Source organism: Canis lupus, chromosome 36 (assembly GCF_011100685.1).
Source record: "Canis lupus familiaris isolate Mischka breed German Shepherd chromosome 36, alternate assembly UU_Cfam_GSD_1.0, whole genome shotgun sequence".
NCBI classification, from domain to species: Eukaryota; Metazoa; Chordata; class Mammalia; order Carnivora; family Canidae; genus Canis; species Canis lupus.
The window spans coordinates 18,939,442-18,953,257 of NC_049257.1; the positions used below are offsets into that span (position 1 = coordinate 18,939,442).

Genomic DNA, 13,816 nt, shown 5'->3' on the forward strand with positions numbered 1-13,816 from the left:
GACAGCGAAAACCTGACTGTGATTCTAGATGAATTATTTAAACTTCTTTAGACTATAAAGGTTAAGAGTTTTGGCTAGGTGAAGTTACAGTTCAAAAGCAACACAACTTTATGAAGTTAATGGGTAATACTTAAGAGCCACAACGCCACTGACGAGGAAGGACACGGCTTCCACACGGACTGACCTCCCGCCTTTCCCAGCCTCTCCCCTTCCTCTCCCACTATCCTGTCTTATTCCTTCTCTTGCCTTTTCACTCATCTGTCTTCCTCTCTACCACACTGTTCTACTTTTCTTAATCAGAATCTTCCTGAAGTCTTTTCTCCACTTCTACCACTTCTCCATTTTCTACTGTATGCACCACTTATACCACTGAATTATTTAAAAGAACTTGTACTCATTGGCTAAAGTTGTATGTGCCCTCTTAATATTTTAGAGCTGTATTTTACATTTCTCCATGGGGGAAAAAGGAATAGGTCAAGTCACTTCTTCACATGTGCTCCAGAGTCAAAAAGAAAAAAAATTTTTGACACGAAAACTTTCTGTAATCCTAATCCATAGGTCTCTGGGGACACTGCTTGAAAATTTTACATTATAATATTTTATGACAAAATGTTAACCCCATCAACTGTAAAGTTATAATGAATGCTACAGGATTTGATTAGCAGTAGGAGCTATGCATGGCATTGTTAGCAAGTTGAACAGAAAGATCTTCTTCCTAAAATATTCTGCATAGAAATGGTTTAATTTGGGATCTGAACTTAAGTGACATATCTGTAGCAAGAGAATGACAAGAGCTTAGTTCCCTGGCACTTTCCTTTGAAGTTGCCAATGACTCCTTTTACTTTAAAACTACTTACTACCGCTCACCAAAGCGGCAGTTCAAAAGCAGTGTGTGGACAATTGTACCACACACTGGAAGGTTACACTTGCAGATATAAACCCCCATTTTATCCTATTTTTAAAAACTTTTTAAAAAAGATTTTATTTATTCATGAGAGAGACAGAGAGAGGCAGAAGCACAGGCAGAGGGAGAAGCAGGCTCCACACAGGGAGCCCGACGTGGGACTTGATCCCGGGTCTCCAGGATCACGCCCTGAGCCAAAGGCAGATGCTCAACCGCTGAGCCACCCAGGGATCCCTAAACCCTCATTTTAAATGGGGGGGGGGGGGAGAAAAGAAATTCCTGTGGATACAAACTTGTCCAGTGGTTAGGAAAAATTCTACTGAAAATCTGGCTTACTTTTTGGCACAAAACCCAAGTTATGAATTGCCCACAGTCACCACACTGTTGAAACTAGCATTCTCTACAACAGGAACAGATTACATGGTCTTCTACCAAAAAATCAAACCATCTCAACAAAGTATGGCCATTAAAAGCCATTTAGCTCTTCTCTCTGGCTGATAAAGGAAATACATTTAGCTCGAACGTAATTTTTCTTACCGTTAAAGGATACCGTAGGAAGGCATGATCGGGGACACAGGTAGACAGACAAGCAAGATGTGAGCCCAGAGAGAAAACCGTCCCTTAAAAAGGCATCATCTTCCAACCCAAGTGAGGGGTCTTTTTTGGACAGCCATTTTGGACAAGCTCTGGCCTCTCGTTAAATGTGACATACTGAGTCAGAGGCAGACGTCTTTCTGTGGTTATTCGCTTCCTGTCTGATTAATTTGTTGTTTGTTCCTTCCTCCTTTGCTGCAGTAAAAAGAAACTAGATTGGCTTTACTTAAGAAGCCAGCAAGGAAAAAAAAAAAAAGAGCCTAAATTTAAAAAATTAAATGTTTCTCTTTTCCGCAAGGTGTAACATATACTTCCGGCACAGTGACAAGAGGAGACCAGGATGGCCATCCAGTTGGCAGGTCAACGTTATTCTAGATACCTGCACACAAATAATTGTTCAGAGAGCCTGAGATTCCTTCAGGAAAATGCCACTTGAAAGTATCACTCTCAATATTGACTATACCATTCAGTGTTAAGGAAAAGAGTCGCCCAAGCACTAGAAGCTCTCAGCTACACCAATAATTAGGGTAGTGATTCTTCCTCATGCACAGAGCATTCAAGTGTGTGGAGAGAAAGTCGCAGATGCAGGTGAAGAGAGCGGGTCAGGTGTATGAAGGCAAATGAGGTTTGAAATGTGGTTTGGGTGCCCAAGTCAGGAATAATGCACAGCTCACATCGTATGAAGATCCAGAGCTTTCTGTGCCACGATGTTTTGTTTCTGCCCTCCACACTTAACAAGATAACGACTCTCCCAGAAGATGCTTGACACAAGCACAGAAATAATGAGCGCCGGAGGAGGAAAGGCAGATTTCTCATTATTAAAGAACTCTAATAAATGGGTAGGCGATGGACTACATGCAGAAAACCTTGAGTTACATACAGATATCCTGAAAATGCTCATAATTTTTCTCTTGAGCCATCTGAAAGGTTCAGACTTACCATCTGCAACACATAGCGTGTAACTGAGAGGAAAAACTTCGAGAACAAAAATGTATCATCGGAAGAATGAAAAACGAAGGCACATTTCGGAAACTACCTCATTGTAATATTAGAAACTTTGGGTCCTGATTCTGCTGGGTTCAGAAGGAAAAGCACGAGAAGCCCACCAGTTGCCTACTATTCCCAACCCTGTAAAATGACAGGACTGGCGAGACCGGTGGTTCTCAATTCCAGAGGCGGCTGGAAATGCGTGGACTCATTTGTGGTTTGGGGTAGGGAGCGGTGTGCTGGGATGGGGGGTGCTGCAGGGTCCAGGAGTGAAGCCAGGAACGTGGAATTTCCTATGATGTGTTGGATAGTCTCACCCAAAATACCGACAGCACGCCGACTGAGGGAGAGTTAAGGTCTAAGGCTCATTCAGGCTCTAAATTCTTTGAGATATGAATCAAGCTGCACGAGTAGAGTTTTATGATGCAGGGCCTTGGCAAAATTCCTGGATGCAGAGCACCGAGGGATTAGGAATGGAGAGTCCTCCACTTTGCTTGGAGCCATGTGACGTGCAGGTGTGGGGCACGAGACAGAAGCGGAGGCCTGCTGTTAGCATCTCCTTCCCCCTCCACTAGCCTCGGGAAAATAGAAAACCTGGTCAACTACCAAGTGAATGCCCGAGTGAGCCTTTGGGGAAGTCTAACTACAGTCAGGTCTAAAAAGGGAACATGGGCAATATGATGATTTCTCTAAGTATTTTCTGAGTTATTTTGAAGGTCTCTGAGTACGGCTGCAAACACACGCACGCACACAAATACACCCTCACCGTACAGTACGCGTGCAGTACCCGTCCATTCCCAACCATCAGGAGGAGAATTGCTTAAAAGGCTGTAGCCCCCAAGACATACAAGGGGGTCGTTTGTCCAGAGTTTGGGTCTATTTTCACCTTTATTGAAGACATATAAATACAGCCGACTTTGGACACATATATGAGGTGTCTACTCGCCACCACTGGACGTAAATCAGATAATGTTCCTCCCCTGCTTAAAATCCCCAGTGGTGGGATGCCTGGGTGGCTTAGCAGTTTAGCGCCTGCCTTCAGCCCAGGGCCTGGTCCTGGAGACCCAGGATCGAGTCCCGCATCGGGCTCCCTGCATGGAGCCTGCTTCTCCCTCGGCCTGGGTCTCTGCCTCTCTCTCTCTCTCTGTGTCTCTCATGAATAAGTAAGTAAAATATTAAAAAAAAATCCCCAGTGGTTTCTCATTCCACTTAAAAGGTCCAAACTGTGCCAGGAGCCCACAAGAACCCACAACATCTGGCTCCGCCCTAGCCCTCTGACCTCATCTCAAGTAACACCCCCTTCTTGGTAATTTACCTTCCAACCCTTTCTGTTCCTTAAATGCATCCAGCCCATTTGCATCTCGGGGCCTTACACTTGTAAGCCCTCCCACACGACACTCATCTGGTTCCTTCTCATTCTTCACTTGTCAGCAAAAAGGCCCCTCCTTATGCCCCATCTCTGTGCCTGTTCTCTTTTATGCACAGCACATGTCACCACTCGACATCCTTTTCATCTACTGAACTGTTTGTGTACTTGTGCGTCCCCACTGGAATTCAAGCTCTGTGAGGATGGGGACCTTCTTTTCCGCTGTCGTTTCAGCATTGAGAACAGCCTGTGACACTCGGTAGGTGCTCAATAAATACGCTGAGTGGAAAAGAAAATCAGTATCTCCTAAAAACTCTTCCATAATATAATATTCCTTTAAAAGCTTAAGATTGTTTCCTCTTGGGGTGCTTGGGTGGCTCGGTTAGGCTTCCGACTCCTGGTTCAGCTCAGGTTGTGATCTGAGCGTCACGAGATGGAGTCCTGTGTTGTGTTTAGTCAAGAGTCTGCTTGAGATTCTCTCTCTTTCCCCTTCAGCCCCTCCCTCTGCTTGTGGGCACACGGTCTCTCTCTCTCTCTCAAAATAAATAAATAAAAACTTAAAAAAAAAGATTGTTTCCTCTCAAATAGTGAATAAGGAATGCGAAGGTTAGACTTGAACCCTCTTCTCGGGAAAGTTTAAGTTGAAGGGAACTTTTCCAGAGGAAGGATGGCACAGATCAGCAGGCAAGCCCATTAGCCCCCAGTGGGGCTTGGCAGACCAATCTGAGCTTACTGGGAGAGTAACACAGTGATTAATAAGCTCCTGGACCAATCAGGTAGAGAATCCTCCGTATTCATGTACATAAATACCAAACCTAGAGCATGTTGGTATAAAACAGCAGCACAGTTCTCACCAGTCTGGGAAAAGTGGTAAAGGATCACAGCCTACGACCCTCCTGTGGTGACCCCGACTCAACATAGATGGAATCAGGGCAACAGCAACACGTGTAAAACATGAGATTTGTTTGCTTAGGATTCTGGTTTTCCAGGTTGTGTTTCCATGACTACCTGCCCCGGTTGTAGACAGATGTTTTAGAATACAGTTTCCTCAATTCTAACACACCTTCAATAGCAAAATGCCCTCCTTTGCAGCTTTTTTAGGGGGGAAGAGAAATACATGCATTTATGGTACAAGGAAATCTACTTTCAAAGCGTTAAATGTGGGGATTATGTAATTTAAAAGAACGGAAACAAAGTAATTTCCCTCTTCCCCACCAAATAATCAGTACAGTTACACAGAGGTTCGGTCACTTAAAAATAATCTCAGAAAGGGGTGCCTGGGTGGCTCAGTCAGTTGGGCGGCTGACTCCTGATTTCAGCTCAGGTCATGAACTCGGGTTGTGGAATCAAGCCCCAGGTCGGGCTCTGCACTTAGTGGGGTGTCTGCGGGAGGTTCTCTCTCCCTCTCCCTTGCGCTCTTTCTCTCTCTCTCTCTCTCACACACACAATTAGTAACCTCGGCAATACACAGAAATTGAAAACAATGTGTACTATGCAATGCCCTGTTCGTATAAACCGGTATCATCCTATTTGGGGAAATATCGGCAATATCTGTTTGTTTTGGCAGCTCAGTATGAGTTCATCCTACTTACGATGACGTCCTTCAGTTTCTGTTTGCAGCCCCATCTCTCCCTCACGCTCAGACCTGTGGGTCCAGAGCCTTGTGTTCCCACTGCAGACACAGGAAGAGCATGTGATTCAGGGCTGGCTAATCAGAGTCTTGCATTCATTTGGCCCCACAGACTTTTTGAGTGACAGCCTGTGAACTCATTAGAGCCAGGGAAACTTGCAGCCTGAGACAAGGATATTTCCGCCAGATGGGCTGGCATGGGACCTCTGAGGATAAGGGGCTGAAATGCCCGCACTCATCCTCTGACCCCATGGGGTCTGAAACTGAAATCAACAAAGTGGGGAGTCAAAGGTGGAGAAAAACCAGTGACCAACCTTGTTGGCTGAATCCATCTGTACCTGAGGTCGGCTCTATCTCTGGACTTCTAATTTCCATTAAGAAACAAATTCTCCACGTTGTGTGAGCTGGTATAGTCAGGTTTTCTATCACTGGCAATGCAAACACTCTTGGGACACAGAAATCTGTCCTAGAAGTGAGTGCTGAATGTGCCTAACCCTAAAATGTCCAAGTGACTGATTTAAGGTCAAGTGAAGGCTAGTGCAGGATAGGAAACTAGAGCCCTTGTTATGTGATGACAACACTGCTGCTTCTGCTGCCACCTACTGAATCCTTGCCCTAATAAATCCATGGTCCTACAGATGATGGTGCACCATCATTTTTTTTTTTTTAAGATTTTATGTATTTATTCATGAGAGAGAGAGAGGGAGAGGGGCAGAGACACAGGCAGAGGGAGAAGCAGGCTCCATGAAGGGGATGTGGGACTCGATCCTGGGACTCCAGGATCACGCCCTGGGCCAAAGGTAGGCACTAAACTGCTGAGCCACCCGGGGATCCCCCCCCCCTTTTTAAAGTTTTTATTTATTTATTCATGAGAGACCCAGAGAGAGAGAGAGAGAGAGAGGAAGAGACACAGGCAGAGGGAGAAGCAGGCTCCCTGCAGGGAGCCCGATGGATGGTGCACCATCATTAAAGGATCTGGAGCAAGCATTTAGAATGTTGGCATGGGTTGGCTAGTTCTTGAGGCCTTCAGTAAGAACTACAGAGAAGAGATAATTTGGGCTGAAACTGACTGGAAGCACAGAGAGAGAGAGGGAGAGAGAGAGAGAGAGAGAGAGAGAATACAACTATTAGAGGGCTTTTTTTGCCTGTGATCTGCAACCAAGATGGCTGAGAGCCAAATAACCTGGAACCTTGTGGTTTGGAAAAGTCAAAATTTCTATGCTATGCATAGAAAACATTAGATAAAGTAAGGTCAAGGGTAAGAACCACATCAGGAAATACATTTGGAACACAGGAGAAGCCTGATACCCCATCGTCCCTCCACAGACTTGTTCAGTGGGTTATAAAACAAACTAGAGACTGGTGACCGATGTCTCATCCTCTCCTTCTCCAAATGGGAGTCCAGTCACAAAATTCCTCTTTTGTTCTCCCTCTACCATTGTAGGCTGGGTGTCAAACTATATTGGAGCCATACATGCAGGTCTATGGCTTCTACTAGGTGCATTATAAAGAGTTTAAAAAGTCAAATTATAGCATTATGTTTTATTTAACACACTGCATGAAAAATTTCATCACAACATGTCCTCACAATAAAAGGGTATTAATTCGGCACTTTGCATCCTTTCCTTCACACTGGAGCCTTCAGAGGTAAGTATGTATTTTACTACTGGCAACATTTCAAGTGCTTAAGAGTCACTACCAAACCGGACAACACAACTCTAGATGGTGTGGCCTGGTGGGAAGGAGCCCCACCTTACTACTCATCCTCTTCTCTGGCGGGATGCACAGATGATGCTTGAAGTCTCTGGGCTGCCCAGAGGCACCTGTGTCATAGCTTCAGGGCTAAGGAGTTTGTCCTGCTTGGAGCCATCTCTCTCTGTGTCCCTCTTTTTTAAAAATTTTATTTATTTATTCATGAGAGACACACAGAGAGAGGCAGAGACATAGAGGGAGAAGTGGGCTCCCTGAGGGGAGCCCGATGTGGGACTCGTTCCCAGGACCCCTGGACCACACCCTGAGCTGAAGGCAGATGCTCAACCACTGAGCCACCCAGGTGTCCCTTGGAGCCATGTCTTAAAACAGGGCATTCACTGGCTAGGGCATTCCCTGGCTAGGTATTTCTGGGTTTGTGGCCAGTAGAACTAAAGACCCAAACTGGCTTCTCCTTCCAGAGTCTTCATGCTGACAATCTGCGCACAGGACTTGAGTCGAAGCCAAGATAAACTGAATGTAATACCTGCAAACCGGGGGCTCGGAAGAGAGTCACAGACTCAGAAGCCTCACTGGCTTGCCAAATGTTCACCTAGTAAAATCTCAAGTCCTCGCAGTAACTAGCAAAGCCCACCGGGTCTGACCCTCTCCCACTCATCTACTCGCGGCCTCGCTTCTCCTCACCCCTCGCCCATCCCTTGGTTCTAGAGTGTTCGTGATGAGAGTTTTCCCCTGGTTTCGTGGCTTGCTCCCCTCACTCGTTCACATTCCGGGCTGTCTGTGCAGGGTCTGCTCTTCCCACGACAGAAGGAGCCCCACGAGGGCAGAGAGTGTTGCTCAGTGTTGTCCTCCAGCTGCTGTAGGTCAGTATGACATGTCACCGGGGCTTGAGAAACAGCTATAAATGGATTTTAAAAGCTTCTAACCCCAAGTCTAGTTTCATCCTTCATTTAACCTGAGGTTGGGATTAGGTTGCCACACACTAGGCTTTGCGGGGGGGGTGAGAGGGGTGAGGGTGCCAGGGTGGAGGAGGTATGTGCTGGATTTGTTCCTCCAAAAGGGGCAGGGGAGGCTCTTGCTCCTCCTGACAGTTGTGGACACAGGACAGCCATTTAGAACAACAGGAGGACGTGCCCACACATGTAATGACTCTTTGTCAGGCAGGGTTATTTGCCAGTGTCGAGGATATGTCAGGGCCTCTTAAGTTGGGAAATGAGCAGGTGATTCGCTTGGAAAGAGAAAAGGAGACTCGCATCCAGAGTGGGAAGAAAGAGACCCCAGGACTACCCAGAAAGAACAGTCCAGAACAGGTTCGTAGGTTCATATTCAACCAACCTGTATTTTATCCCCGGGGACCAGCTGTCCAGTGCACGGGGTTCTGAGCACACAATGGAGAGCCCTGTGTCACTACACAGTTTGACAGTTGTATACTCACCAAACAACAAACGACAACAAATGCTGAAGTTGGAACATCACTCACTATGTCCTCAGTGCGGACCAATGCTGTTTATGTGTGGAAAGACCTTTCATGTTTCCTTTGAAAGCAGGGTCCAGTCTTAGGTAATTTAATTCAAATGCAAAAATTTCCCAGTTGGTCACCAACATCCAACGCAAGTTGCCCCCAGGGGAAAACCCGTATGAAATACAGAGAGAAGTTTCTTTCAACTCAAGGGGAAAACTGGTGGAAAGCCCCATTTTCACATCCTGCGATGTATCCACTTGTGCACACACATAGGGAGTCACTCCTGGCATAGGGATAGCCGTGTGTTCCTTTAGGTTGCAAATCATTAGGTAAAAGCCCAGGACGGGGCCTTTATAATTATTTCTGGGGTGGGGACAATAGCCATATTGTTCCTTATCCAGACTTCTCTATATGTTACTTGATAGTCTCTCGCTGGAGAATAGAAGCCATGGGGATATGAGAATCCTTCCATGGGGTTTTCAGGAGACAAGAGCCTATACAGCACTGTACCTGTGGGCCTGACGTCACCTACCTGAACACTGCAGGAAGGGCTCAGTGACTCAAGACTTCCCCTGGGACCCTTGACTGTACAGAAGCCAGGCCTGGCTGGTGCAGCTTCTACCTGGAAGAGAGGGGCCCAACCACTCTGCATGTAGACAGGAAATGGGGCATTTGTGGGGGCCCTCCTAGGATTCAGACCCGGGGACCAGAGATGCTAGACATCTATAGTGTACCAGACTGTCCCACTCAGTAAAGAACTGTCCCACATGATTTTCAAAGGTCCTATTAGAGACTGACACAGGAAAAAAACTATTGATGGTTATATGATCAATCCCAGTCCTTGGCTCCATTTTAAATATAAAGTCAAAGTAATTATTGCACTGTTGTACGAGCTCCTGAATTTTCCAGTAATGCAACTGTCACATAAATGAAATATTGTTTTGCTCGGATTTTTCCTAACAGTTTTTCACCCCTTCTGGAAGATCATGTGCCCAAAGGCATTGCCACTCCAGGTATGTATTTCCCTCTTAACCAAGTTGGTGTGAACCTGCACCTGCCCATTCACCATGGTTATACGTGGAGATGCAAATACTCAGCCAATTGCTTCATTGTTTGCTAATGAGCTGTACTGATCACTTACAAATTGAAGTTATTGTATAATAAATTATGTTCCTTTTATTTCTTTCTCTTTTTGGGGGGGAGGTGCAGAGGGCAGAGGAGAAAGAGAGAATCTTAAGCAGGCTCCATGCTTAGCTCGATCCCACAACCCTGAGACCAGGACCTGAGCCCAAATCAAGAGTCAGATGCTTAACCAACAGAACCACCCAGGTGCCCTATTTCTTTTTTTAAATTATAGATAAAGATTATATAGACGTGGGGGGAAATTATGTGTAGTCATTATTTCATTGACGGAGTTTTGTTGAAGTTTGTGAAGTGGGCACCAGAAAATAGTATGAAAAGTGGGAGCAGGTCAGACCAGGCTGAGAGCCATTGCTTCTGTGCTTGCAGTCAGGATGCAGTTTAATGGTTCTGCTCCTCTAGCCCAGGAAGGGGAGGAGGGGGCCCTAGGGACCACAGCTGCTCACCTACAATCCTGGGAGGGGATTTTGTACTTCCTTTCCAAACAGGTCACAGATTCGTGGTGCTTCTTTCTCTTGCTTCTTAGCAGACCCTGCTTCTCTCTCTCAGTGGTGTGGTGGAAACAGAATTTATTCTACTTTAATGACCCCAGATTCCCAGGGGATTCTGTTACTCCAAGAACTTTCTGCCTCTCATTGGCTTGCTCTGGATTCTCCAACTGCCTGGGAAAACAGACTGTTGGAAAAACACTTTCAGATTGTCCCTGATGGGATAGCTACCCTACTAGGACACAGGAAAGACAACAGAAAGTGATTCCTACTGGACCAAGCGCATGTACATAGTTCTCTCAACTCCGAATATGGGCGCAGGGCCAATAGGATCCAAGGAAAGGGCATGATCAGAAGGGGTGTGTGTGTGTGTGTGTGTCTTTGGTTTTTGGTTTTGTTCTGTTGGCTCACTGCTGACTAAATGACTCCTTCCCCTGCTTCATGGAAACTGCTTAATTCAGCCTTGGACCATTTTATTCTGCTTCGGAACCAATCTGACAGTATGATGAGTTAGTGGCTTATGTAAAAAGCAACTCCATGGCTACATTTAAATATTGACAAGGGAGGATGGGGTAACCGGGTGACAGGCAATGAGGAGGGCACTTGATGGGAAAGCACTGGGTGTTATGCTATATGTTGGCAAACTGAATTTAAGTTTTTTTTAAAAGTAAAAAAATTAAATAAAAATTTTAAAAATGATAGAAAAAATATTGACTAGTACACCCGAAACTAATACAATATTGCACATCGATTATTCTTCAATAATAAAATTAAATAAATAAATATTTAGTTTGGCAATACCAAGCCAAAAGATTTGAGGTATAAGAACCATATGTGGTTTATGTTTTAGGGAATACCCTCAGGAAGATATACGGACAGAGTTTAAAAAAACAACAACAATTCAATAGCCTCTTCCTGCCACACCCTGACCACCATTAAAAAAAAAAAAAAAAAAAAAAAAAAACTAAAGAAAACAGAGCCCAGACATGTTAGTCTTGGCTTTCAGGAGGCAGTTGTGTCCTGGACAAGGCAAATAAGTAGCTGTCTGGGGACTGTGGCTAAGGTCAAGAATAGGCTAGGCTGTTGGCATAACGTCCACTTCGGCCAACAGCCCCTGCCACGCTGAGCACGGCCCCTCTCCATCTCCAGGGCTACTTCTTCCAGATTAGCTTCTCCAACTTGATCCTCTGCCATCACCGCCTTTTCTACCCTTGACCTGGCCCCACTCAACCTCTCGGCCAATCTGCTCCAGCCAAAAAGAAAAACACAAAACAGTGAATTGCTTTCTAGAAATAAAAACATTTTCTATGATCTTTTTACCTGCTTACCCGACCTGTGTGTCTCTGACCACATGGCTAACCAGTGAGCAGGACCACTGCTAGGGCTCCTACGCCTAGGATGGCACATGATGATCTATCCATCATCCATCATGTGCCAAGTACTGCTGGGGGGACATGACAGCGATCAAACAGATGAAAGTGTCCACCCTTGTGGAGTTTACTTCATATCTGAGTTGATGATACGATGAAAGGAAAATGAAAAAAAAAAAAAAAAGAAAAAAAAAAGAAAGGAAAATGAATTTATCCTCTGTATTGTGCAGTGCAGGTGTTCATTTCGGCCCAGTTCATCTTATACAAAGTAGCCTCACAAAAGATCACTACTGAAGAAAGGCTAACTCAGGCCAACTCTAATGTAAATGCACAGCACTCCAAAGTCCTTGGGGAGGGGGGTAGGCATTTCGATTTGAGAATCATTTCCATACACACATACTTGAGGGCCTGCTGCCAGGCCAGCCCACAAAAGTCTATTTAATTCATTATGTGACTAAACTGATTCTTCAGTTCCAAGTCTTCAAAGGAAAGGACACAGAGGTGGTGGGGTAGGGAAGGGGGGGGGCGAGGGGCTCATTACTCTGGTGTGCCCCCGGCTCGGCCTCTACCCGCTTCCCCTAGGCTGCCCTGCAATTTCCCTTGACCCCACTCAGGACCCTGAGTGGCTCCTATCCCAAGGTCATAATTCTCTTCCCCAGGATAAGATGATCTCACCAACACAGAAGGAGGAAATCAGGTTGTTTTGAAAGAAAGAGTAGCTATTAATTCAAATGATGTTGAATTGGTGGACTTTGTATTGAGATAAAAGAATACATTTGGCTGAAGGGAGACACTGTAGCAGGGTCCCACTGTCTGGGCATAACTTCCTTAAGTCTCTCCTACCTTTCATAGTTTCCTTCTTTCACTTCAATATCTTTTTCTTTAGTATTTTCTTCAAACATGGAAATGTTCAGAAAATACAAATTACTTATTTATTTTTAAAATATTTTATTTATTTATTCATGAGAGACACAGAGAGAGAGAGGTAGAGACATATGCAGAGGGAAAAGCAGATGCCCCACAGGGAGCCCAATGTAGGACTTGATCCCCAGACCGGGGGATCACGCCCTGAGCTGAAGGCAGATGCTCAATGGCTGAGTCACCCAGGCGTCCCCAAAAATGGAAATAATTTTTAAAATGACCCATTAGTACTCAGAGAAAACCAGTTAACATTTTGGAATTTCCTTCCAGTCTTTTCTTCCTCTCTGTGTATTTATCAAATATGACATCATATACATGTAGTTTTATATCCTTTTTTCACATTTCCTCATATTATTAAATATTCTCCTAACGCAATTTTATTATTTTTTATTTTTTAAAGATATTATTTATTTATTCATGAGAGACACAGAGAGAGGCAGAGACACAGGCAGAGGGAGAAGCAGGCTCCCTGCAGGAAGCCTGATGTGGGACTTAATCCCAGGATCCCGGGATCACGCCCTGAGCCAAAGGCAGATGCTCAACCACTGAGCCACTCAGGTGCCCCTCCTAATGCAATTTTAATCACTGAATATTTCATTTTATGTGCAGTCTATTACCTAGGTAACTATTTTTCATTGTTTAACATTTAAACTGCATCCAATTTCATTATTATAAATCCTACCATGTTAATAGCTTTGCATCCAAATATCTGTGGTCATTTCAGATTATTTCCTCAGGACCCATGTTTTAGAGTACAGTTGCTAGAAAGGAAGATATGACATTTTTTCTTCTAACAATCTTGATACATATTGTTAAACTATCTCCTCAAAGTGGTAGCATTTCTTTTCCCATTAGTACCTACTTCATTTCTTTCCAACATGTGCTATTATTATTACTTCTCAAAATCTTTGCCAATTTGATAGATGAAAATTGTATGTATGGACAGTTTTGATTTTCATTGCCTTTATTATTAGTGAGGTTGGCAGTATTTCATATGTCTATTGTTTTCTCCATTATTAGTATACTTTTCTCCATCGACTATTATTTGGATTTTTTAAATCATAAGGCATTAGTCTTTTCCTTATTTCTTCCACTTCTGAAGATTCTAAAGATTACTCCAGTCTCCAAGACTTTTCATAGACAAAACAAAAAGTTCTAATCATTAGGGGGCTAGGTGGATAAGCAGTGATTATTTCTGTGTGTTGATAAAGCAAATTTCATAAATCAAGAACGGCCTCTGTTCC

General features: G+C 44.5%; 1 protein-coding gene across 4 annotated transcripts in view; it reads right to left on the reverse strand.

The window, feature by feature from the left end:
• The window catches only part of WIPF1 (WAS/WASL interacting protein family member 1), a 122,508-nt gene that overhangs the window by 42,662 nt on the left and 66,030 nt on the right, over nt 1-13,816 (reverse strand). Inside the window, exon 2 of one of the 4 annotated variants that reach the window (XM_038584893.1) lies at nt 9,186-9,275. The exons of 2 other annotated variants lie outside the window; for them this stretch is intronic. The gene's annotated coding sequence lies outside the window, so the exon portion shown is untranslated. Of the gene's footprint in view, nt 1-1,441; nt 1,660-9,185; nt 9,276-13,816 lie in introns of those variants that run through there. One more of the 4 variants, XM_038584889.1, reaches the window with a different exon arrangement.